Here is a 4,485-nt window from a genome sequence, read left to right on the forward strand (position 1 = left end):
TTATCCATTCATCTGTTGATGGGCATCTAGGTTGGTTCCATATCTTGGCTACTGTGAATTGTGCTGCTATAAACACAGATGTGGCTGCATCTCTATAGCATGCAGATTTTAGATCTTTTGGATATACTGAGGAGTGAGATAGCTGGGTTATATATTGGTTCCATTCCTAGTATTTTGAGGGATCTCCATACTGCTTTCCAGAGTGGTTGTACTAATTTGTAGTCTCACCAACAATATTGGTGTATACCTTTCCTCCTACATCCTCACCAACAGTTCTTATTTGTATTTTTTTTAATTGCAATTCTGACTGGAGTGAGATGAAATTTCAATGTAGTTTTAATTTGCATTTCTCTGATTGATAGAGATGTTAAACATTTTTCATATATTTGTGGGCCATTTGTATTTTTATATTTCTTCTTTTGAGAAGAGTCTGTTTTTTAGTTCTTTTGCCAATTTATTGATTGGGCTATTTTTGTGTGTGTGTGTGTGTATATGTATGTGTTTCAAGATTTTAAATTTCTTTTTTCTTACTGGATATTAATCCTCTGTCCAGGGAATGGCTGGAAAGATCTTCTCTTATTTTGTAGACTCTCTCTTCACATTCTTCACTGTTTCCTTTGCTGTGGAGAAGCTTGTTAATTTGATGCCATCCCACTTTTTAATTTGTGATTTTATTTATTACACTTTAGGAGACTTGTTAAAGAAATCAATACCTGTGCCAATATGTTGGAGTGTTGGGCCTACATTTTTTCCTAGCAATTGCACATATTCTGGTCTAATTCCTAAGTTTGTGATCAGCTTGATTTGTCTTTTGTGTGGTGTGAGAAATAGGGGTCAATTTTCATTTCTCTGCACACGGAATATCCAGTTATACCAGCGTCATTGGTTTTAAAAGGCTATCTTTTAACCAATATGTTTTTGGCACCTTTATGTAGTATGAGATAACTGTATAACCAGGCATGGTGGTGCATGCCTATAATTCCAGCATCTTGGGAGGTTGAGGCAGGAGGATCACAAGTTCAAAGCCAGTCTCAGCAATTTAGTGAAGCTGTAAACAACCTATCAAGACCCTGTCTCAAAATAAAAAATAAAAAGGCTGGGAATTTGGTTAGTAGTTAAAGACCCTTGGGTTCAATCCCTGATACAAAAATGAAAAATAAAAAATGACCGTTTGTATGTGGTTTGTGTCTGTGTCTTCTAGTCCATTGGTCTTTGGGTCTATTTTAGTGTCAATGCCATGCTGTTTTTTTCCTATAACTCTGTAATATAATTTGAGATCTGCTATTAAGATGCCTCCAGCATTGCTCTTCTTTTTTCAGGATTGCTTTGGTTATTCTAGGTCTCTTATTTTTTCAAATGAATTTTAGGACTGTTTTTTTTTCTATTTCCATGAAGAAAGTCATTGGGATTTTAACAGGAAGTGCATTGAATCTGTATAGCACTTTTGGTAGTGTAGCAATTTTGACAATATTAATTCTGCTTATCCAATAATACAGGTGGTCTTTCTATCTTCTATGGTCTTCTTCAATGCCTTCAGTATTCTATAGTTTTCATTGTAGAGGTCCTTCACCTCCTTCATTAGATTAATTCACAAGCAATTTATTGTATTTTTGAGCTTATTGTGAATGAGATAATTTCTCTAATTTTTTTTCAGCAGATTCATTATCACTAATGGAGTATATGGGAAAGTTAATCTTGTATCTTGCTTCTTTACTGTATCTTTTTTTAACTCTAGAAGTCTTCTGATGGAGTTTTTTGGGTCTTCTAAATATAAGATCATGTTATCAGCAAACTGATAATTTGGCCTCTTCTTTTACTATATGTATCCCTTTATTTTCCTTCTCTTGCCTAATTGTTCTGTCTGTGTTTCAAGGACTATGTTGAATAGGGTGATAAGAGTGGGCATTGTTGTCTGGCTCCTAATTTTAGAGGAAAATGCTTTCAGTTTTTCTGTGTTCAGTAAGATGTTGGCCTTGGGTTTGCCGCAAATAACCAAGAAGACAAATGCTTGATCATATAATTGTAAATATACCATACTCCTAGAGATAAAGCCAACAGAAAAAAGTATAAGACTTCTCTATTAAGAACTTCAAACATCCCAGGGTAAAGAAGATCTACTTGGTGGTATATATTAAACTAAAAATATCACTTATTTCCAAATTGTTCTAAAGATTCAATACAATTTCAATAAATTCCCAGTAAATCCCCCCCTCACACTAGAACACAACAAGTTGATTCTAAAATTTATATGGAAATTCAACAAGCCAAGAATAGGCAAGAAAATCTTGAAGAATAAAGGAGGAGGGCTTATACAAACATACAAAGAATATTAGTGTATAAAGAAAGAAATTGAAGAAGACCTTAGAAGATGGAAAGATCTGCCATGCTTTTGGATAGGCAGCATTAATATTGTCAAGATAGCCATACTACCAAAACTGTCATACAGATTTAATGCAATTCCCAATGACATTCTAGAAAAATCAATCATAAAATTCATTTGGAGAAATGAGACCCAGAATCAATCAATCTTATAGGGAGAGAACACACTCTCATTTCTATCCACTGAATTCTTGGGGGTCTGATCCTATGAATTCTCGCTGTGGGAGAAGCAATACCATAAATTAGATGCAGACATCAAGCATGTATCACATCCTGGAGGACATTGCTCCAGCAATGAGAAGTGTTGTCATCTAGGTGTTACTTGAGGCAGAGTCTTCCAAGGGTATTTTACCATTCTATCAGGTTCTGTGTTTCAGGAAGATGGAGGACCTATGTTAATTATAACAAATCCCATGAACACAGGCCACATTACACACTTGTTTGCTGTGAATGGAGCTCCTTGTTCAGAAGCAATGCTGCATGGAATACCCTTATGGTGAATAAAGCATTCTGTGAGTCCAGAGATGGTAGTTCTGGCAGCAGCACTTCATGAGAGGAAGCAAAATCCATACCAAGAGTGAGTGTCCAGTCCAGAAAAAAAAGGAGTGTCCCTTTCATGCTGAATGTGGTCCAATGTCATCAATGTGCTATGCAGTGGCTGGCTGATTATCCCAGGGAATGGTGTGATGTTGGGAACTCACGATTGTCTTTGCTGTTAGCCATGGGTATTCAGCAGTGGCTTCAGACAGATTTGCCTTGGTGAGTGTAAGTTTATCATGATGAATCCAGGGATAAACTTTACCCCAGATGCCATGTCCAGTTTGTTCATGGATATATTGGGCAGATGCCAGGACTGAGTGAGGAAACAGGGGCTGATATCCAAACTACTGGTTAACCCTTTTTGGAATAAGAATCTCTATCCCATGGGTGGTTTTCATAAGAATATTTTTTTCATATATATTATCCAGAAAATTTTGTACTTCCAGGATAATAAAGGGAACACATGTATCAGAGGAATGAATGTCTCCTGTAGGCAACGTAAAGAACTTTGGGTTTTCTTCTGGAGAAAGGGTTAAGGTGTTTGCCTTCATGCTGCATGTATTGTATTTAGTTACACAGGTATCATTTTTGTATTTGAAGGTTAACCTGACTTATGGAGGTGTGCATGTGTACCAAAAAGACAGAAGATGGACTGCAGTGACTTTGTGATGTGTGATGTTTTCCAGGATGAACTACATCTCACCAAATTCCCTCTAATCCATCGTTTCTGTTTAAGGTGGGTCTCAAGAGGAGCTTCCTGGGAGATTAGAGAGCAGAAGGGAAGCAGCCATCCTGTAGTACTAATACATTTTTGCTGGTCTGCTGGCTCACACCTCACTGGTAAGGAGCAGTGGCTGGGCCTGCAGTTACTTAATCTTCCCCATGATTCTCCCTTAGGCTCTTGGAATTCTGGGCTAATGGTGTGCATTCAGCTTCATTAGAAATCTGACCTAAATTTCCAATGTGCCTGTATGAACATACCATATGGATCTCATCTTTATGTATAGCCACAAGTAACTAATAAAAAAACCATAAATAAATAGCATATCAGCAGAGCAGAGGGAAGGAATCAGAGGAAGAGAGGAGGAGAGGGGAAATGGGAAGTATGGAGACTGAATTGAGGCCTATTTTATGCTTTTTAATTATGTCAAAAGAATTCCTAATATTTTGTAGAACTCAAAAGAGCCAATACAAAAAGAAGAACCTTAGTGCCTAATTCTATAGACAAACAGACTGACTTTTTTTTGTTTTCTCTTGTGGGGTCACAGCTCATGCTTTGGGGTTTTGTCTTTCTTTTGTCTGCCCTGCTTTGTACTGTCTTCCTTTTCTACTGCTTGTCCTGTAGACTTTAAATTTCCACATCAGACTTAAACATGACAGCAGTATACCAACTCCTTAACCAGCTTCCACAAAGAAATAAGGCCAAAGTTCTGTAACACAACCATTAACATTTACATGCATAACTAACAACATCTTAGTGGTTAAGCTGCTCTTATTAGAACCTGCATGGTAAAACAGGAAACATAATCCAACAACCATAAAAACACAGAAACACACTCACACAAA

The sequence above is a fragment of the Ictidomys tridecemlineatus genome, unplaced genomic scaffold (assembly GCF_052094955.1).
Source record: "Ictidomys tridecemlineatus isolate mIctTri1 unplaced genomic scaffold, mIctTri1.hap1 Scaffold_769, whole genome shotgun sequence".
In the NCBI taxonomy this organism is placed as follows: domain Eukaryota; kingdom Metazoa; phylum Chordata; class Mammalia; order Rodentia; family Sciuridae; genus Ictidomys; species Ictidomys tridecemlineatus.